Below are 21,816 nucleotides of genomic sequence, written 5' to 3'. Positions count from 1 at the left end.
TTGGCATGCTGAGTCCTGGTTCTCGGATCCGGCCTGGCCAGGCTGCCCCCCGCCCTGGGGAGCAGCCCGCCGTCTCTAGGCCAAGGTTCACGGTCCCTCCCGAACTGCCCGCCTCCAGCTTATGGCCGAGGGGCGGAGCTAGTCCTGTTCCCGAGGCTCCCCTATGGCGGGTTTACCTGAGAAGGAGGCGGTAGCACTTGGCCTGTATAGTAGCCAGAGTTCCTCACTGCCTCGCGGCATTGGTCTTGGCATGCTGAGTCCTGGTTCTCGGATCCGGCCTGGCCAGGCTGCCCCCCGCCCTGGGGAGCAGCCCGCCGTCTCTAGGCCAAGGTTCACGGTCCCTCCCGAACTGCCCGCCTCCAGCTTATGGCCGAGGGGCGGAGCTAGTCCTGTTCCCGAGGCTCCCCTATGGCGGGTTTACCTGAGAAGGAGGCGGTAGCACTTGGCCTGTATAGTAGCCAGAGTTCCTCACTGCCTCGCGGCATTGGTCTTGGCATGCTGAGTCCTGGTTCTCGGATCCGGCCTGGCCAGGCTGCCCCCCGCCCTGGGGAGCAGCCCGCCGTCTCTAGGCCAAGGTTCACGGTCCCTCCCGAACTGCCCGCCTCCAGCTTATGGCCGAGGGGCGGAGCTAGTCCTGTTCCCGAGGCTCCCCTATGGCGGGTTTACCTGAGAAGGAGGCGGTAGCACTTGGCCTGTATAGTAGCCAGAGTTCCTCACTGCCTCGCGGCATTGGTCTTGGCATGCTGAGTCCTGGTTCTCGGATCCGGCCTGGCCAGGCTGCCCCCCGCCCTGGGGAGCAGCCCGCCGTCTCTAGGCCAAGGTTCACGGTCCCTCCCGAACTGCCCGCCTCCAGCTTATGGCCGAGGGGCGGAGCTAGTCCTGTTCCCGAGGCTCCCCTATGGCGGGTTTACCTGAGAAGGAGGCGGTAGCACTTGGCCTGTATAGTAGCCAGAGTTCCTCACTGCCTCGCGGCATTGGTCTTGGCATGCTGAGTCCTGGTTCTCGGATCCGGCCTGGCCAGGCTGCCCCCCGCCCTGGGGAGCAGCCCGCCGTCTCTAGGCCAAGGTTCACGGTCCCTCCCGAACTGCCCGCCTCCAGCTTATGGCCGAGGGGCGGAGCTAGTCCTGTTCCCGAGGCTCCCCTATGGCGGGTTTACCTGAGAAGGAGGCGGTAGCACTTGGCCTGTATAGTAGCCAGAGTTCCTCACTGCCTCGCGGCATTGGTCTTGGCATGCTGAGTCCTGGTTCTCGGATCCGGCCTGGCCAGGCTGCCCCCCGCCCTGGGGAGCAGCCCGCCGTCTCTAGGCCAAGGTTCACGGTCCCTCCCGAACTGCCCGCCTCCAGCTTATGGCCGAGGGGCGGAGCTAGTCCTGTTCCCGAGGCTCCCCTATGGCGGGTTTACCTGAGAAGGAGGCGGTAGCACTTGGCCTGTATAGTAGCCAGAGTTCCTCACTGCCTCGCGGCATTGGTCTTGGCATGCTGAGTCCTGGTTCTCGGATCCGGCCTGGCCAGGCTGCCCCCCGCCCTGGGGAGCAGCCCGCCGTCTCTAGGCCAAGGTTCACGGTCCCTCCCGAACTGCCCGCCTCCAGCTTATGGCCGAGGGGCGGAGCTAGTCCTGTTCCCGAGGCTCCCCTATGGCGGGTTTACCTGAGAAGGAGGCGGTAGCACTTGGCCTGTATAGTAGCCAGAGTTCCTCACTGCCTCGCGGCATTGGTCTTGGCATGCTGAGTCCTGGTTCTCGGATCCGGCCTGGCCAGGCTGCCCCCCGCCCTGGGGAGCAGCCCGCCGTCTCTAGGCCAAGGTTCACGGTCCCTCCCGAACTGCCCGCCTCCAGCTTATGGCCGAGGGGCGGAGCTAGTCCTGTTCCCGAGGCTCCCCTATGGCGGGTTTACCTGAGAAGGAGGCGGTAGCACTTGGCCTGTATAGTAGCCAGAGTTCCTCACTGCCTCGCGGCATTGGTCTTGGCATGCTGAGTCCTGGTTCTCGGATCCGGCCTGGCCAGGCTGCCCCCCGCCCTGGGGAGCAGCCCGCCGTCTCTAGGCCAAGGTTCACGGTCCCTCCCGAACTGCCCGCCTCCAGCTTATGGCCGAGGGGCGGAGCTAGTCCTGTTCCCGAGGCTCCCCTATGGCGGGTTTACCTGAGAAGGAGGCGGTAGCACTTGGCCTGTATAGTAGCCAGAGTTCCTCACTGCCTCGCGGCATTGGTCTTGGCATGCTGAGTCCTGGTTCTCGGATCCGGCCTGGCCAGGCTGCCCCCCGCCCTGGGGAGCAGCCCGCCGTCTCTAGGCCAAGGTTCACGGTCCCTCCCGAACTGCCCGCCTCCAGCTTATGGCCGAGGGGCGGAGCTAGTCCTGTTCCCGAGGCTCCCCTATGGCGGGTTTACCTGAGAAGGAGGCGGTAGCACTTGGCCTGTATAGTAGCCAGAGTTCCTCACTGCCTCGCGGCATTGGTCTTGGCATGCTGAGTCCTGGTTCTCGGATCCGGCCTGGCCAGGCTGCCCCCCGCCCTGGGGAGCAGCCCGCCGTCTCTAGGCCAAGGTTCACGGTCCCTCCCGAACTGCCCGCCTCCAGCTTATGGCCGAGGGGCGGAGCTAGTCCTGTTCCCGAGGCTCCCCTATGGCGGGTTTACCTGAGAAGGAGGCGGTAGCACTTGGCCTGTATAGTAGCCAGAGTTCCTCACTGCCTCGCGGCATTGGTCTTGGCATGCTGAGTCCTGGTTCTCGGATCCGGCCTGGCCAGGCTGCCCCCCGCCCTGGGGAGCAGCCCGCCGTCTCTAGGCCAAGGTTCACGGTCCCTCCCGAACTGCCCGCCTCCAGCTTATGGCCGAGGGGCGGAGCTAGTCCTGTTCCCGAGGCTCCCCTATGGCGGGTTTACCTGAGAAGGAGGCGGTAGCACTTGGCCTGTATAGTAGCCAGAGTTCCTCACTGCCTCGCGGCATTGGTCTTGGCATGCTGAGTCCTGGTTCTCGGATCCGGCCTGGCCAGGCTGCCCCCCGCCCTGGGGAGCAGCCCGCCGTCTCTAGGCCAAGGTTCACGGTCCCTCCCGAACTGCCCGCCTCCAGCTTATGGCCGAGGGGCGGAGCTAGTCCTGTTCCCGAGGCTCCCCTATGGCGGGTTTACCTGAGAAGGAGGCGGTAGCACTTGGCCTGTATAGTAGCCAGAGTTCCTCACTGCCTCGCGGCATTGGTCTTGGCATGCTGAGTCCTGGTTCTCGGATCCGGCCTGGCCAGGCTGCCCCCCGCCCTGGGGAGCAGCCCGCCGTCTCTAGGCCAAGGTTCACGGTCCCTCCCGAACTGCCCGCCTCCAGCTTATGGCCGAGGGGCGGAGCTAGTCCTGTTCCCGAGGCTCCCCTATGGCGGGTTTACCTGAGAAGGAGGCGGTAGCACTTGGCCTGTATAGTAGCCAGAGTTCCTCACTGCCTCGCGGCATTGGTCTTGGCATGCTGAGTCCTGGTTCTCGGATCCGGCCTGGCCAGGCTGCCCCCCGCCCTGGGGAGCAGCCCGCCGTCTCTAGGCCAAGGTTCACGGTCCCTCCCGAACTGCCCGCCTCCAGCTTATGGCCGAGGGGCGGAGCTAGTCCTGTTCCCGAGGCTCCCCTATGGCGGGTTTACCTGAGAAGGAGGCGGTAGCACTTGGCCTGTATAGTAGCCAGAGTTCCTCACTGCCTCGCGGCATTGGTCTTGGCATGCTGAGTCCTGGTTCTCGGATCCGGCCTGGCCAGGCTGCCCCCCGCCCTGGGGAGCAGCCCGCCGTCTCTAGGCCAAGGTTCACGGTCCCTCCCGAACTGCCCGCCTCCAGCTTATGGCCGAGGGGCGGAGCTAGTCCTGTTCCCGAGGCTCCCCTATGGCGGGTTTACCTGAGAAGGAGGCGGTAGCACTTGGCCTGTATAGTAGCCAGAGTTCCTCACTGCCTCGCGGCATTGGTCTTGGCATGCTGAGTCCTGGTTCTCGGATCCGGCCTGGCCAGGCTGCCCCCCGCCCTGGGGAGCAGCCCGCCGTCTCTAGGCCAAGGTTCACGGTCCCTCCCGAACTGCCCGCCTCCAGCTTATGGCCGAGGGGCGGAGCTAGTCCTGTTCCCGAGGCTCCCCTATGGCGGGTTTACCTGAGAAGGAGGCGGTAGCACTTGGCCTGTATAGTAGCCAGAGTTCCTCACTGCCTCGCGGCATTGGTCTTGGCATGCTGAGTCCTGGTTCTCGGATCCGGCCTGGCCAGGCTGCCCCCCGCCCTGGGGAGCAGCCCGCCGTCTCTAGGCCAAGGTTCACGGTCCCTCCCGAACTGCCCGCCTCCAGCTTATGGCCGAGGGGCGGAGCTAGTCCTGTTCCCGAGGCTCCCCTATGGCGGGTTTACCTGAGAAGGAGGCGGTAGCACTTGGCCTGTATAGTAGCCAGAGTTCCTCACTGCCTCGCGGCATTGGTCTTGGCATGCTGAGTCCTGGTTCTCGGATCCGGCCTGGCCAGGCTGCCCCCCGCCCTGGGGAGCAGCCCGCCGTCTCTAGGCCAAGGTTCACGGTCCCTCCCGAACTGCCCGCCTCCAGCTTATGGCCGAGGGGCGGAGCTAGTCCTGTTCCCGAGGCTCCCCTATGGCGGGTTTACCTGAGAAGGAGGCGGTAGCACTTGGCCTGTATAGTAGCCAGAGTTCCTCACTGCCTCGCGGCATTGGTCTTGGCATGCTGAGTCCTGGTTCTCGGATCCGGCCTGGCCAGGCTGCCCCCCGCCCTGGGGAGCAGCCCGCCGTCTCTAGGCCAAGGTTCACGGTCCCTCCCGAACTGCCCGCCTCCAGCTTATGGCCGAGGGGCGGAGCTAGTCCTGTTCCCGAGGCTCCCCTATGGCGGGTTTACCTGAGAAGGAGGCGGTAGCACTTGGCCTGTATAGTAGCCAGAGTTCCTCACTGCCTCGCGGCATTGGTCTTGGCATGCTGAGTCCTGGTTCTCGGATCCGGCCTGGCCAGGCTGCCCCCCGCCCTGGGGAGCAGCCCGCCGTCTCTAGGCCAAGGTTCACGGTCCCTCCCGAACTGCCCGCCTCCAGCTTATGGCCGAGGGGCGGAGCTAGTCCTGTTCCCGAGGCTCCCCTATGGCGGGTTTACCTGAGAAGGAGGCGGTAGCACTTGGCCTGTATAGTAGCCAGAGTTCCTCACTGCCTCGCGGCATTGGTCTTGGCATGCTGAGTCCTGGTTCTCGGATCCGGCCTGGCCAGGCTGCCCCCCGCCCTGGGGAGCAGCCCGCCGTCTCTAGGCCAAGGTTCACGGTCCCTCCCGAACTGCCCGCCTCCAGCTTATGGCCGAGGGGCGGAGCTAGTCCTGTTCCCGAGGCTCCCCTATGGCGGGTTTACCTGAGAAGGAGGCGGTAGCACTTGGCCTGTATAGTAGCCAGAGTTCCTCACTGCCTCGCGGCATTGGTCTTGGCATGCTGAGTCCTGGTTCTCGGATCCGGCCTGGCCAGGCTGCCCCCCGCCCTGGGGAGCAGCCCGCCGTCTCTAGGCCAAGGTTCACGGTCCCTCCCGAACTGCCCGCCTCCAGCTTATGGCCGAGGGGCGGAGCTAGTCCTGTTCCCGAGGCTCCCCTATGGCGGGTTTACCTGAGAAGGAGGCGGTAGCACTTGGCCTGTATAGTAGCCAGAGTTCCTCACTGCCTCGCGGCATTGGTCTTGGCATGCTGAGTCCTGGTTCTCGGATCCGGCCTGGCCAGGCTGCCCCCCGCCCTGGGGAGCAGCCCGCCGTCTCTAGGCCAAGGTTCACGGTCCCTCCCGAACTGCCCGCCTCCAGCTTATGGCCGAGGGGCGGAGCTAGTCCTGTTCCCGAGGCTCCCCTATGGCGGGTTTACCTGAGAAGGAGGCGGTAGCACTTGGCCTGTATAGTAGCCAGAGTTCCTCACTGCCTCGCGGCATTGGTCTTGGCATGCTGAGTCCTGGTTCTCGGATCCGGCCTGGCCAGGCTGCCCCCCGCCCTGGGGAGCAGCCCGCCGTCTCTAGGCCAAGGTTCACGGTCCCTCCCGAACTGCCCGCCTCCAGCTTATGGCCGAGGGGCGGAGCTAGTCCTGTTCCCGAGGCTCCCCTATGGCGGGTTTACCTGAGAAGGAGGCGGTAGCACTTGGCCTGTATAGTAGCCAGAGTTCCTCACTGCCTCGCGGCATTGGTCTTGGCATGCTGAGTCCTGGTTCTCGGATCCGGCCTGGCCAGGCTGCCCCCCGCCCTGGGGAGCAGCCCGCCGTCTCTAGGCCAAGGTTCACGGTCCCTCCCGAACTGCCCGCCTCCAGCTTATGGCCGAGGGGCGGAGCTAGTCCTGTTCCCGAGGCTCCCCTATGGCGGGTTTACCTGAGAAGGAGGCGGTAGCACTTGGCCTGTATAGTAGCCAGAGTTCCTCACTGCCTCGCGGCATTGGTCTTGGCATGCTGAGTCCTGGTTCTCGGATCCGGCCTGGCCAGGCTGCCCCCCGCCCTGGGGAGCAGCCCGCCGTCTCTAGGCCAAGGTTCACGGTCCCTCCCGAACTGCCCGCCTCCAGCTTATGGCCGAGGGGCGGAGCTAGTCCTGTTCCCGAGGCTCCCCTATGGCGGGTTTACCTGAGAAGGAGGCGGTAGCACTTGGCCTGTATAGTAGCCAGAGTTCCTCACTGCCTCGCGGCATTGGTCTTGGCATGCTGAGTCCTGGTTCTCGGATCCGGCCTGGCCAGGCTGCCCCCCGCCCTGGGGAGCAGCCCGCCGTCTCTAGGCCAAGGTTCACGGTCCCTCCCGAACTGCCCGCCTCCAGCTTATGGCCGAGGGGCGGAGCTAGTCCTGTTCCCGAGGCTCCCCTATGGCGGGTTTACCTGAGAAGGAGGCGGTAGCACTTGGCCTGTATAGTAGCCAGAGTTCCTCACTGCCTCGCGGCATTGGTCTTGGCATGCTGAGTCCTGGTTCTCGGATCCGGCCTGGCCAGGCTGCCCCCCGCCCTGGGGAGCAGCCCGCCGTCTCTAGGCCAAGGTTCACGGTCCCTCCCGAACTGCCCGCCTCCAGCTTATGGCCGAGGGGCGGAGCTAGTCCTGTTCCCGAGGCTCCCCTATGGCGGGTTTACCTGAGAAGGAGGCGGTAGCACTTGGCCTGTATAGTAGCCAGAGTTCCTCACTGCCTCGCGGCATTGGTCTTGGCATGCTGAGTCCTGGTTCTCGGATCCGGCCTGGCCAGGCTGCCCCCCGCCCTGGGGAGCAGCCCGCCGTCTCTAGGCCAAGGTTCACGGTCCCTCCCGAACTGCCCGCCTCCAGCTTATGGCCGAGGGGCGGAGCTAGTCCTGTTCCCGAGGCTCCCCTATGGCGGGTTTACCTGAGAAGGAGGCGGTAGCACTTGGCCTGTATAGTAGCCAGAGTTCCTCACTGCCTCGCGGCATTGGTCTTGGCATGCTGAGTCCTGGTTCTCGGATCCGGCCTGGCCAGGCTGCCCCCCGCCCTGGGGAGCAGCCCGCCGTCTCTAGGCCAAGGTTCACGGTCCCTCCCGAACTGCCCGCCTCCAGCTTATGGCCGAGGGGCGGAGCTAGTCCTGTTCCCGAGGCTCCCCTATGGCGGGTTTACCTGAGAAGGAGGCGGTAGCACTTGGCCTGTATAGTAGCCAGAGTTCCTCACTGCCTCGCGGCATTGGTCTTGGCATGCTGAGTCCTGGTTCTCGGATCCGGCCTGGCCAGGCTGCCCCCCGCCCTGGGGAGCAGCCCGCCGTCTCTAGGCCAAGGTTCACGGTCCCTCCCGAACTGCCCGCCTCCAGCTTATGGCCGAGGGGCGGAGCTAGTCCTGTTCCCGAGGCTCCCCTATGGCGGGTTTACCTGAGAAGGAGGCGGTAGCACTTGGCCTGTATAGTAGCCAGAGTTCCTCACTGCCTCGCGGCATTGGTCTTGGCATGCTGAGTCCTGGTTCTCGGATCCGGCCTGGCCAGGCTGCCCCCCGCCCTGGGGAGCAGCCCGCCGTCTCTAGGCCAAGGTTCACGGTCCCTCCCGAACTGCCCGCCTCCAGCTTATGGCCGAGGGGCGGAGCTAGTCCTGTTCCCGAGGCTCCCCTATGGCGGGTTTACCTGAGAAGGAGGCGGTAGCACTTGGCCTGTATAGTAGCCAGAGTTCCTCACTGCCTCGCGGCATTGGTCTTGGCATGCTGAGTCCTGGTTCTCGGATCCGGCCTGGCCAGGCTGCCCCCCGCCCTGGGGAGCAGCCCGCCGTCTCTAGGCCAAGGTTCACGGTCCCTCCCGAACTGCCCGCCTCCAGCTTATGGCCGAGGGGCGGAGCTAGTCCTGTTCCCGAGGCTCCCCTATGGCGGGTTTACCTGAGAAGGAGGCGGTAGCACTTGGCCTGTATAGTAGCCAGAGTTCCTCACTGCCTCGCGGCATTGGTCTTGGCATGCTGAGTCCTGGTTCTCGGATCCGGCCTGGCCAGGCTGCCCCCCGCCCTGGGGAGCAGCCCGCCGTCTCTAGGCCAAGGTTCACGGTCCCTCCCGAACTGCCCGCCTCCAGCTTATGGCCGAGGGGCGGAGCTAGTCCTGTTCCCGAGGCTCCCCTATGGCGGGTTTACCTGAGAAGGAGGCGGTAGCACTTGGCCTGTATAGTAGCCAGAGTTCCTCACTGCCTCGCGGCATTGGTCTTGGCATGCTGAGTCCTGGTTCTCGGATCCGGCCTGGCCAGGCTGCCCCCCGCCCTGGGGAGCAGCCCGCCGTCTCTAGGCCAAGGTTCACGGTCCCTCCCGAACTGCCCGCCTCCAGCTTATGGCCGAGGGGCGGAGCTAGTCCTGTTCCCGAGGCTCCCCTATGGCGGGTTTACCTGAGAAGGAGGCGGTAGCACTTGGCCTGTATAGTAGCCAGAGTTCCTCACTGCCTCGCGGCATTGGTCTTGGCATGCTGAGTCCTGGTTCTCGGATCCGGCCTGGCCAGGCTGCCCCCCGCCCTGGGGAGCAGCCCGCCGTCTCTAGGCCAAGGTTCACGGTCCCTCCCGAACTGCCCGCCTCCAGCTTATGGCCGAGGGGCGGAGCTAGTCCTGTTCCCGAGGCTCCCCTATGGCGGGTTTACCTGAGAAGGAGGCGGTAGCACTTGGCCTGTATAGTAGCCAGAGTTCCTCACTGCCTCGCGGCATTGGTCTTGGCATGCTGAGTCCTGGTTCTCGGATCCGGCCTGGCCAGGCTGCCCCCCGCCCTGGGGAGCAGCCCGCCGTCTCTAGGCCAAGGTTCACGGTCCCTCCCGAACTGCCCGCCTCCAGCTTATGGCCGAGGGGCGGAGCTAGTCCTGTTCCCGAGGCTCCCCTATGGCGGGTTTACCTGAGAAGGAGGCGGTAGCACTTGGCCTGTATAGTAGCCAGAGTTCCTCACTGCCTCGCGGCATTGGTCTTGGCATGCTGAGTCCTGGTTCTCGGATCCGGCCTGGCCAGGCTGCCCCCCGCCCTGGGGAGCAGCCCGCCGTCTCTAGGCCAAGGTTCACGGTCCCTCCCGAACTGCCCGCCTCCAGCTTATGGCCGAGGGGCGGAGCTAGTCCTGTTCCCGAGGCTCCCCTATGGCGGGTTTACCTGAGAAGGAGGCGGTAGCACTTGGCCTGTATAGTAGCCAGAGTTCCTCACTGCCTCGCGGCATTGGTCTTGGCATGCTGAGTCCTGGTTCTCGGATCCGGCCTGGCCAGGCTGCCCCCCGCCCTGGGGAGCAGCCCGCCGTCTCTAGGCCAAGGTTCACGGTCCCTCCCGAACTGCCCGCCTCCAGCTTATGGCCGAGGGGCGGAGCTAGTCCTGTTCCCGAGGCTCCCCTATGGCGGGTTTACCTGAGAAGGAGGCGGTAGCACTTGGCCTGTATAGTAGCCAGAGTTCCTCACTGCCTCGCGGCATTGGTCTTGGCATGCTGAGTCCTGGTTCTCGGATCCGGCCTGGCCAGGCTGCCCCCCGCCCTGGGGAGCAGCCCGCCGTCTCTAGGCCAAGGTTCACGGTCCCTCCCGAACTGCCCGCCTCCAGCTTATGGCCGAGGGGCGGAGCTAGTCCTGTTCCCGAGGCTCCCCTATGGCGGGTTTACCTGAGAAGGAGGCGGTAGCACTTGGCCTGTATAGTAGCCAGAGTTCCTCACTGCCTCGCGGCATTGGTCTTGGCATGCTGAGTCCTGGTTCTCGGATCCGGCCTGGCCAGGCTGCCCCCCGCCCTGGGGAGCAGCCCGCCGTCTCTAGGCCAAGGTTCACGGTCCCTCCCGAACTGCCCGCCTCCAGCTTATGGCCGAGGGGCGGAGCTAGTCCTGTTCCCGAGGCTCCCCTATGGCGGGTTTACCTGAGAAGGAGGCGGTAGCACTTGGCCTGTATAGTAGCCAGAGTTCCTCACTGCCTCGCGGCATTGGTCTTGGCATGCTGAGTCCTGGTTCTCGGATCCGGCCTGGCCAGGCTGCCCCCCGCCCTGGGGAGCAGCCCGCCGTCTCTAGGCCAAGGTTCACGGTCCCTCCCGAACTGCCCGCCTCCAGCTTATGGCCGAGGGGCGGAGCTAGTCCTGTTCCCGAGGCTCCCCTATGGCGGGTTTACCTGAGAAGGAGGCGGTAGCACTTGGCCTGTATAGTAGCCAGAGTTCCTCACTGCCTCGCGGCATTGGTCTTGGCATGCTGAGTCCTGGTTCTCGGATCCGGCCTGGCCAGGCTGCCCCCCGCCCTGGGGAGCAGCCCGCCGTCTCTAGGCCAAGGTTCACGGTCCCTCCCGAACTGCCCGCCTCCAGCTTATGGCCGAGGGGCGGAGCTAGTCCTGTTCCCGAGGCTCCCCTATGGCGGGTTTACCTGAGAAGGAGGCGGTAGCACTTGGCCTGTATAGTAGCCAGAGTTCCTCACTGCCTCGCGGCATTGGTCTTGGCATGCTGAGTCCTGGTTCTCGGATCCGGCCTGGCCAGGCTGCCCCCCGCCCTGGGGAGCAGCCCGCCGTCTCTAGGCCAAGGTTCACGGTCCCTCCCGAACTGCCCGCCTCCAGCTTATGGCCGAGGGGCGGAGCTAGTCCTGTTCCCGAGGCTCCCCTATGGCGGGTTTACCTGAGAAGGAGGCGGTAGCACTTGGCCTGTATAGTAGCCAGAGTTCCTCACTGCCTCGCGGCATTGGTCTTGGCATGCTGAGTCCTGGTTCTCGGATCCGGCCTGGCCAGGCTGCCCCCCGCCCTGGGGAGCAGCCCGCCGTCTCTAGGCCAAGGTTCACGGTCCCTCCCGAACTGCCCGCCTCCAGCTTATGGCCGAGGGGCGGAGCTAGTCCTGTTCCCGAGGCTCCCCTATGGCGGGTTTACCTGAGAAGGAGGCGGTAGCACTTGGCCTGTATAGTAGCCAGAGTTCCTCACTGCCTCGCGGCATTGGTCTTGGCATGCTGAGTCCTGGTTCTCGGATCCGGCCTGGCCAGGCTGCCCCCCGCCCTGGGGAGCAGCCCGCCGTCTCTAGGCCAAGGTTCACGGTCCCTCCCGAACTGCCCGCCTCCAGCTTATGGCCGAGGGGCGGAGCTAGTCCTGTTCCCGAGGCTCCCCTATGGCGGGTTTACCTGAGAAGGAGGCGGTAGCACTTGGCCTGTATAGTAGCCAGAGTTCCTCACTGCCTCGCGGCATTGGTCTTGGCATGCTGAGTCCTGGTTCTCGGATCCGGCCTGGCCAGGCTGCCCCCCGCCCTGGGGAGCAGCCCGCCGTCTCTAGGCCAAGGTTCACGGTCCCTCCCGAACTGCCCGCCTCCAGCTTATGGCCGAGGGGCGGAGCTAGTCCTGTTCCCGAGGCTCCCCTATGGCGGGTTTACCTGAGAAGGAGGCGGTAGCACTTGGCCTGTATAGTAGCCAGAGTTCCTCACTGCCTCGCGGCATTGGTCTTGGCATGCTGAGTCCTGGTTCTCGGATCCGGCCTGGCCAGGCTGCCCCCCGCCCTGGGGAGCAGCCCGCCGTCTCTAGGCCAAGGTTCACGGTCCCTCCCGAACTGCCCGCCTCCAGCTTATGGCCGAGGGGCGGAGCTAGTCCTGTTCCCGAGGCTCCCCTATGGCGGGTTTACCTGAGAAGGAGGCGGTAGCACTTGGCCTGTATAGTAGCCAGAGTTCCTCACTGCCTCGCGGCATTGGTCTTGGCATGCTGAGTCCTGGTTCTCGGATCCGGCCTGGCCAGGCTGCCCCCCGCCCTGGGGAGCAGCCCGCCGTCTCTAGGCCAAGGTTCACGGTCCCTCCCGAACTGCCCGCCTCCAGCTTATGGCCGAGGGGCGGAGCTAGTCCTGTTCCCGAGGCTCCCCTATGGCGGGTTTACCTGAGAAGGAGGCGGTAGCACTTGGCCTGTATAGTAGCCAGAGTTCCTCACTGCCTCGCGGCATTGGTCTTGGCATGCTGAGTCCTGGTTCTCGGATCCGGCCTGGCCAGGCTGCCCCCCGCCCTGGGGAGCAGCCCGCCGTCTCTAGGCCAAGGTTCACGGTCCCTCCCGAACTGCCCGCCTCCAGCTTATGGCCGAGGGGCGGAGCTAGTCCTGTTCCCGAGGCTCCCCTATGGCGGGTTTACCTGAGAAGGAGGCGGTAGCACTTGGCCTGTATAGTAGCCAGAGTTCCTCACTGCCTCGCGGCATTGGTCTTGGCATGCTGAGTCCTGGTTCTCGGATCCGGCCTGGCCAGGCTGCCCCCCGCCCTGGGGAGCAGCCCGCCGTCTCTAGGCCAAGGTTCACGGTCCCTCCCGAACTGCCCGCCTCCAGCTTATGGCCGAGGGGCGGAGCTAGTCCTGTTCCCGAGGCTCCCCTATGGCGGGTTTACCTGAGAAGGAGGCGGTAGCACTTGGCCTGTATAGTAGCCAGAGTTCCTCACTACCTCGCGGCATTGGTCTTGGCATGCTGAGTCCTGGTTCTCGGATCCGGCCTGGCCAGGCTGCCCCCCGCCCTGGGGAGCAGCCCGCCGTCTCTAGGCCAAGGTTCACGGTCCCTCCCGAACTGCCCGCCTCCAGCTTATGGCCGAGGGGCGGAGCTAGTCCTGTTCCCGAGGCTCCCCTATGGCGGGTTTACCTGAGAAGGAGGCGGTAGCACTTGGCCTGTATAGTAGCCAGAGTTCCTCACTGCCTCGCGGCATTGGTCTTGGCATGCTGAGTCCTGGTTCTCGGATCCGGCCTGGCCAGGCTGCCCCCCGCCCTGGGGAGCAGCCCGCCGTCTCTAGGCCAAGGTTCACGGTCCCTCCCGAACTGCCCGCCTCCAGCTTATGGCCGAGGGGCGGAGCTAGTCCTGTTCCCGAGGCTCCCCTATGGCGGGTTTACCTGAGAAGGAGGCGGTAGCACTTGGCCTGTATAGTAGCCAGAGTTCCTCACTGCCTCGCGGCATTGGTCTTGGCATGCTGAGTCCTGGTTCTCGGATCCGGCCTGGCCAGGCTGCCCCCCGCCCTGGGGAGCAGCCCGCCGTCTCTAGGCCAAGGTTCACGGTCCCTCCCGAACTGCCCGCCTCCAGCTTATGGCCGAGGGGCGGAGCTAGTCCTGTTCCCGAGGCTCCCCTATGGCGGGTTTACCTGAGAAGGAGGCGGTAGCACTTGGCCTGTATAGTAGCCAGAGTTCCTCACTACCTCGCGGCATTGGTCTTGGCATGCTGAGTCCTGGTTCTCGGATCCGGCCTGGCCAGGCTGCCCCCCGCCCTGGGGAGCAGCCCGCCGTCTCTAGGCCAAGGTTCACGGTCCCTCCCGAACTGCCCGCCTCCAGCTTATGGCCGAGGGGCGGAGCTAGTCCTGTTCCCGAGGCTCCCCTATGGCGGGTTTACCTGAGAAGGAGGCGGTAGCACTTGGCCTGTATAGTAGCCAGAGTTCCTCACTGCCTCGCGGCATTGGTCTTGGCATGCTGAGTCCTGGTTCTCGGATCCGGCCTGGCCAGGCTGCCCCCCGCCCTGGGGAGCAGCCCGCCGTCTCTAGGCCAAGGTTCACGGTCCCTCCCGAACTGCCCGCCTCCAGCTTATGGCCGAGGGGCGGAGCTAGTCCTGTTCCCGAGGCTCCCCTATGGCGGGTTTACCTGAGAAGGAGGCGGTAGCACTTGGCCTGTATAGTAGCCAGAGTTCCTCACTGCCTCGCGGCATTGGTCTTGGCATGCTGAGTCCTGGTTCTCGGATCCGGCCTGGCCAGGCTGCCCCCCGCCCTGGGGAGCAGCCCGCCGTCTCTAGGCCAAGGTTCACGCGAGTAGACAACTTCTTTTCTCCACCCGTCGGTGGAATCCCCACAAGTCCATGACTGGAAAGGCCAAAATAGGGCATTGCAGCCTCTGCCTGCGGTTCCCAAATTGCCGCTGTGACAGTCTTGCCTCCTCTAAGAATCATGCCTTTAATGACAAATCATGTTCAGGACAAATTTCTCATCATTTAAAAAAAATATTTATTATTTATTTATTTGTATTGGAAAGTCAGCTATACAGCGAGGAGAGACAGAGAGGAAGATTCTCTATCCAATGAGTCACTCCCCAAGTGGCCGCAATGGCCAGAGCTGAGCCAATCCGAAGTCAGGAGCCAGGAGCTTCCTCTGGGTCTCCCATGCAGGTGCAGGGTCCCAAAGTTTTGGGCGTCCTTGACTGCTTTCCCAGGCACAAGCAGGGAGCTGGATGGGAAGTGGGGCTACCTGGACATGAATTGGTGTCCATATGGGATCCCTGCAAATGCAAGGCAAGGACTTTAGCCTCTAGGCTGCCGCGTTGGGCCCAATTCCTCATAATTTTTATGTGCATTGACTATTTAGCAATATCTTCTCTTAACTGCTGGCCCATTACTTCTTCACCTGCAAAGTGGAGGTAACAGTATCTTTCACAGAGGCCATTTGTGCTAATGAAGCAAAAAAAAGAAAAAAAAGAATGACAAAGTAATTAGTAAAGATTGAAACAAAGCAAACTAAGGCCACATATCAGGCAAGAAGTTATCAAGGCCAAAGTAAGGTTTTCACTTTACCATTTTTCTTCTAGATACCCTAAATTAGATGCCACTGTGGGGGCAAAGCAAACATAGGTTTGCAGTAGGCAGGGGCAGCATCCCAAATCCTGGAGCAGGAGTCAAGAGGAGAATGAAGGGTATCCAAATAGAAGTAGATGTGGTGCAGTGAGCTAAGCCACCGTCTGTGACCCCAGCATCCCAGATGCCAGATGGGATGCCATCTGCTCTGCTCCTGATCCAGCTCCCTGCTGAGGCACCTGGAAAGGCAACAATGATGTCCCACCCATGAAGCCAACTCTCAGGGAAGAACTCTGCTTCCAGCCTCAGTCCTGTCCCAGGCCTGGCAATTGTGGCCATCTGGAGTGTGAATCAGTGAATTGAGGTGTCTCTCTCTTGCTTCTTCTTGCTCTGCCTTTCAGATAAATCTTTTAAAAGAGTCACACATAACCCAAGTGTCATCATCAAACTAGGAAAGGGACACTGCTGTGTTTTCATCTCTGTCATACTTGTGGGGTATGGGAAAAAGTCTTGTGTGTGTTTAATGTAAAACACAAGCTATCCACTAATTCCATAACATTATAAATTGTTGCTGATATTATGTTGGGGCTTTTAATTGATCAGGATGATACCCTGCCGGCTCTACCTTCAGACCAGAGATGGTCTCCCCAACAAGCCATTGAGCTTATCTGGACAGTAAGATACTGGACGCTACGCTTGGTATATGCTTGCAATGAAAGAATCTCAACTGAACTTGAACTGTGGTAATGCAGCAAGGTGGAGGAATCCACCATGGGGGGAGGGTTTGGGGGGGAGTGGGGGGAATCCCAGAGCCTATAAAACTGTGTCACATAATGCAGGGTAATTAATTAAAAAACAAGAAATAGATTTTACAACTCTCAAAAAAAAAAAAAAAACACAAGCTAACACATTTCATGAGCTTTTTCCATGTTTTGTTTCTTTCTGTCATGAATCAGTAAATATGTACACACTTTCTTTCTAGTCTATGTAACAGCACTTCCTCCATCACAAACGAAGAGTTTATCATATTGAAAGACTACTCTGTTCTGATATTTTCAATCATATGTAAGACAACCAACTCACATTGCACTAAGATCTCCTGTCTGCAATGGCATGGGTTAGGGTATAAAAGCATACAAGACAGTTGAACCTCTTTACTTCTGTGTGACTGATCTTTGTTTCAAGACCTCAAAAGTCTTCATTCTACCAGCATTCTACCTGGGTCAGAGGATGGAGGATGTTAGGGGATAGAAAATGTTCCATTTTTAAAAATCTGGATTTAAAACAGTCACATAAAATTCAAATAGATCTTTGGGATAATTCAAATCTTTGGGGAAAAAAATAATCTTTAGGTTATGCCTTCAACTTAGATGACATCTGGCTGAAGAGGGAAGTTCCATTGGCCATAGCCTAATGGAACTCATGGTCTGTTGACCACTGGCTCCACCTGCTGGTCATTTCAAATGTTCTGGTTTGGACTTTGAGGTTCCATCACCCATCTTTGGACAGCCAGCTTACAGGTTCACTACAGAGTTTATTGGATCTCCACTATAGAGCTTCCTGTGACATAGAAGATGACCTCCTTCCTTCACACCTCGATATGTTCTACTCCCTAGTCATTATGGGGGCTGTTTATCTCCATGTCACAACTTCCTCTGGGGGCAGGTACAGTTTTCTCTGGTCCCAGGCAACTTGCACTCCAACAAGCTGGCCTAATTTTTGAAGAAAACCAATGACCTACCGAAGACTGCTGTTTAACCACCTTTCCTTTTCCACCCCACACTTAAGAAGCCATGTTTCATACAGAATTTCTTTAAAGCCTCGTAGGATATTCTGTCTCAACCCAGGGAATCTCTCTGCTTTCGATTTCTTTAACGTTTTGTCTTGTTTTGTTTTTGAAAGACTCTGGTTTCCTTCCATTAGTTTTAAACGTTAAGCTTTTAAAGGTGTAGTCAACCAGTTGAGGTGGTAACATGTCTCATATACACATAAACTTTAGGTTTTTCTTTGGAATAAAGCGGGCTCTTCACTGTTTCCATGGTTACTTCTGAGTTGCAAAAATTCATCTTTGCTCCTGTAAGCTTCTATTGAGGCAGAAAACAATCTTATTTTCTTGTTTGTGTAATAGAAATCTATTTTGTCTTCTTAGAACTCTGAGGTTTCCATTCTCTTTCCTTTCTATGTGATGCTGTTTTTCATCTTGGGGTAAAAACCATTCTCTTCCTTTTTGAGGATGTAATGTTGGCAAGAAATCTGCCAAAAAAAAAAATCCTGCAAAACCCATGATTGCTATGGTTTAGCTATGGTTTGAGCATGTCCCCCAAAACTTCACTAGTGGAAGCCTGGTTCCCAGTACGGTGTTGTTGAGATGATGGAAACTAAGTGGCGTGTCTTAATGAGGTGTGGCCATCTCACTGGGGATGTGTCTTTGAAAGGGATTCATGTAGTTCCTAGGGGACCCAGTCAGCCCCGGAGAGTGAGTTGTCACAGAAGACCAGCCCCAGTCTTCTTAGACTTCCTGGCTTACTGTGTGATCTATCCTCTTACCCACAGTCCCACCATAATGGCAGGTTGTGACACAGCCAAAAGATCCCTCACTAGAGCCAAGCAAATGGTGGTACCATACTTTCCAATTTCCAGAACTGCGTGCTTAGTAGGTCCATTTATAAGTACTCCATCTCAGATGTTTTGTTATAGCAACTGAAAATAGATGAATGCAAAATCTTTGCATATATTTATCATTTAATGTTTGCAATAGCCCCAAAGAGAATTTTTTTTTTCAGATGAGGATCTTAAGTTTCACAATGATGTTTGAAACAGGAGCAACTACAAATTCTGTAGCATTTCACTATGTCAAGCCACCCTCCACAGAACAACCTGCCAAGGGCAGATACTGTCAAGCTGTTATCCATTGACAAGAAGTTGTTCTTCTACCTGGTACTCCAGCATATCACTCCAATCCACCTGTCAGAATCCTTCCCCCATCCTTTAAAGTACAATATAGGGGGAGAGCTATGTAACCTTTTAAGGTGCTTGGTCAAGAAACCATTAAATACAGAATTAGCACATCATCATTGCAAAGTGCTTTCTCCATAAAAATAAATGAGATGCTCATTTATTTGTCACCACTCCCTTCCCAGTGGACCCAGATCTGTGATGAAGTGGTGCGTTTACAATAAACAGTTGAAGGTGAGCTCAGAGACTTGTTTAAACAAGCCTAAACATTTGGCTGGAACCCAGAAGGCATCATTCTGTGTCCATTGGGCTTCACCCCCACACAGTTTTCCAGAGAAGGATGAAATTCCTCAGGTCATTTTATAAACATTCTGCTTCTAAATCACACCCCTAATAGAAAGAACAGAAGATGAGGCATCTGCTATAAGTCATTGCCCCTGTGTGTGCTCTGCACATGGTAATAAAACATACGGGGTCAGCCCCTGTGTGACGAGATGGGAGGAAAATGACAGATTCCACATGGCTGGCCCTGGGGAGGATGGAGTAGCCTCCTGAGGAGTGGAGTCCTGGAAAAAGGCCCGAGCGAAGAGGAACTGAGGGGTACATAGATGGATTCCCTGGGCTTTGTAGGCCTCCAGGTTAAAGCCAGGGATATGTGGGGAGCAGTGCACAGTGGAGCAACCTGGGAGAGAGGGGGTAATCAAGTCAAATCTTGGCTAGGAGCCGGACGTAGTCAAGAATCAGCCCACAGTCAAGTAAGGCACCCTTTCTCTTCTCCCCCAGCCTCCAACACCTTCTGGGGTTCCTAGGGCTTCCTTTCTCACCATGTCCTCACTCACTCGGGACCCAAAGGAAAAACGTTTATTCCTTGGCAGAACAGACTAAGTGAGTTGTCTCCTCCCATTCTCCTACAGATCTTTTTCTCTCCTGCCAGATCCATGTACAGCTTTTCTATTTCAGATAAGCAAAGCAATCTATTCACTCAGTCTGAGTCTTTTATTTCCCAGCACCCATGCAGAGGAAACAACCATGGTTCTGGTTCATTCTCTGTGATAGAATAGTCACATTGGGCAAATCACTGTATATCTCCTGAGTTCATTTTCTCATCTAAAGTGAAGCATTCATGTCCATCCTACCTTGCAATGGATCACTGAAATTCATCTGGTAGTGCTAGAGCAGCTCTCAATAAATCTGAGTATGTATGTATGAAGGGAAGGGGCTGATAGGTAATGGGCACGTTACTTCTAGGGAACGGAATCCCTTAGGCAAGGATTCTTTGACTGGGAGAACCCAGTTCATAATTAGGGCGAGTGTCTAGAGCTCCATGGCTTCCTGTCTCACGGGGTTTTTGTAGATTGAACCAAAGGTGAATTGTGCTGATGTAGGCAATAACTAGGATTGTATTCTATGGATCATTTCAGGTTCCCTTTGTGAATTTTGCAGTCCTTCCTTGCCTCTTTTCTTATGGGGTGAGTGAGACAGTCATGGGCTTTGTTTTCAGCATGTCATATTGGTAGGCTATCAAACTGCAAAAATATGAGGATAATCTAATGAAGCCTCTCACATTGCCCCTTAAAGGTTATCCAAATAGAAGGGAAGCATTCAGTTTTGGAATTGGCACTTGATTTTTTAGGTAGCTGTTGGAGAAATGAATTTTGTTCTATCTTTAATCAAATTTGCTGACTGCTTGGAAAAGCCCCAACTCCCCGATACAAATGCTATGACATTTATATTGGATGTTCAAGTGTTCACTCCCTAGATGGCTGCAACAGCCAGCGCTGGGCCAGGCTGAAGCCAGTGATGTCAGTTAGCATAACAAATTTGGAAATTATTGGTAGAGGTGGTATTTAAAGGCATGGAACCACATAACATAACCTAGAAAGGATTATATATGGAAATGTGTCCCCACGACCAGGTTCTGGGGCCTCCTAGTAGCTAATCCTTGGGCAATCCAGAGGAGAAACAAAGACACTGTAGGAGTAAGAGGCTACACTTACTCCTCCAGGAAGGAAAGCCAAGAGAAGTGGTCAACTAGAACTAAGAGAAGCACTTGTTTCAAAAGGGAAAAATTGATAACCATGTCAGACTGAGAACTAACTCTAAACCTGTCTGTGAATTTGGCAAGAGCTGTTTTAGCAAACTTAACAGGAGCAAAAGCCTGACTTGAAGGTCTGCAGGAAGAGTGAAAGAAGAGTAAATGGCATTTGTAAGTACAGACATCTCTTTGTAGATGATTCATGGTTTTTCTTCAAAGAAATGGGAACTAAAAGTATATGTGGAATTAAGAGGGAGGACACCTGGATGGTTGTTAAAAATGATCCTGGTTTCATGTGCAAGACTAGAAAAGAGGGAGAGAAAAGACAGAAGTTATGTTTTTGGATCAATGCAAGGAGAGGGGATGCAATGACCCTAGGGAAGGGGTGGCCTCAGGTAAGAGCCCACTTACTCAGTGGAGCCAGAGAGCAAACCAAGTAGGGATGTATAGACATGGTTGGTGAGAAGAGACCTGTGAAAGTCCTCTTCTGTGTATTTCTATTTTCTCAGTGAGGAAATTCAACAGCTGAACAAGAGAAGAATGGATGAATTGTTGCAAGGCTGAGAAGAGAGATGCCTTAGGCTAGATCTCTAAAGAGAAAGATGTCTAAAAAACTACTGTAGAACCACTGGACACCTTGCACACTGCCTGATATAGAGTCAGGCTCAATAAATCTTTCCCAAATGAGTGATGAACCAAGAGTCTATTGAAGGAGCCAAACTGAGGTCTCAATACCCAGTGGAACACACAACAGCCTGTCAGGTTTGGATGCATGTTCAACTGTGCATATCTGGCCATTTTCCTGAAGTTCCATTGAAGAAAACTATAAAAATTGTGATTTAAGCATCTTTCCTGGCAACCCTAAAGAGGACTCCAGCTTATGCCAAATGATAGAATTACAGACTCTCTCCTTGGAAAGCTCTTTTCCCACGTACAGACTTTCACTGTCACAGTTCATCTCCCAGTGAAGTGCTGTTCTCTTTATTGGGGCTTTTTGTTCCTTGCAGGTTCTCAAACATCCTAGCATCGATCATTTTAACAATCCCCTCTTCCCATTCTCCTCTTTAAAAAATTCTTCCCTTGCGTTTCCCTTGGGAAAGTTTCATTAATTTCAGATGTTTACAAACTTGCAGTATCTCATAATAGCCCTTCCCTCTATCACCAGAAAAGTATCCGGTCAGAGAAGTAAAATACATGAACTGGAGGCTCAGCATTCTTTTCAACGCATTCATCTACATTAGCCAAGTCTCAAGGGTCTTTGACTGTCTTCTAGCTGGATGATTCACCTGCTTGTGGAATATTTTAGTAATTTTTTGGTAATGGTCTTTGAGTTTAAGCCAGAGGCAGCCTCTGGAAGCATATATTTCTAAAATGTTGAAAACTATAAACTTTGAACAGAAAATAATTCTCTAAGAACCTAACATGAAGTTCTCTTCCCCCTTTTCATTTCCTTTTAAAAATACTTAAAATCTTTTTATTGAAACCAATCTGTCTGTGTGATAAAAAATAAAACCCACCTTTACAATTAGCCCAAGTCTAAGACATAAAATTTTGAAAATCTATGATGTAGGCACAATTAAGAAGCTGTGCATCTTTAACAGACTTCTTTAACACATAGATCATTTTCATTTTTTTTATTATATTGGACAAGAAAAATATAAAAATAATAAAACTGAAAAATTGCATACTTTATCCCACATCTTTTTTTCCCCTCTAGTATATCCATTAGTATTTCTTTCAGCAATATTCTCTAAAGCATTCTAAGTTTTTTAAAAAAATCTATGCATTTACTTTAAGGGCAGAGTGACAGAGAGAGAAGGGGAGAGAGCCAGAAAGAGAACTCCCATCCACTTGATCACTCCCTAGAAGGCTGCAGCAGACAACACTGGGCCAGGCTGAAGCTAGGAGTCAGGAGCGTCAGCCAGGTAGCCCACATGGTGTGGTGGACTAAGCACCTGGGCCATCTTCCACTGATTCCCACAGGCTATTAGTAGGGAAGTGGAGCTCCCAA

The 21,816-nt window shown here is 57.1% G+C and overlaps 1 long non-coding RNA gene across 3 annotated transcripts in view; it reads left to right on the top strand.

Annotated features, from left to right (window-relative positions):
- LOC131481014 (uncharacterized) overlaps positions 1-21,239 on the top strand; it is a 169,726-nt gene extending 148,487 nt beyond the window's left edge. For all 3 annotated transcript variants that reach the window (XR_009245990.1, XR_009245989.1, XR_009245991.1), the window contains one exon: positions 20,319-21,239. This is a non-coding gene — a long non-coding RNA (uncharacterized LOC131481014). The remainder of the gene's footprint in view (positions 1-20,318) is intronic.
- Positions 21,240-21,816: the final 577 nt, after the last annotated feature.

Source organism: Ochotona princeps, chromosome 8 (genome assembly GCF_030435755.1).
Source record: "Ochotona princeps isolate mOchPri1 chromosome 8, mOchPri1.hap1, whole genome shotgun sequence".
Classification (NCBI taxonomy): Eukaryota; Metazoa; Chordata; class Mammalia; order Lagomorpha; family Ochotonidae; genus Ochotona; species Ochotona princeps.
The sequence above is the reverse complement of the archived record's forward strand: the minus strand, read 5'-3'. Positions and strand labels throughout refer to the sequence as shown.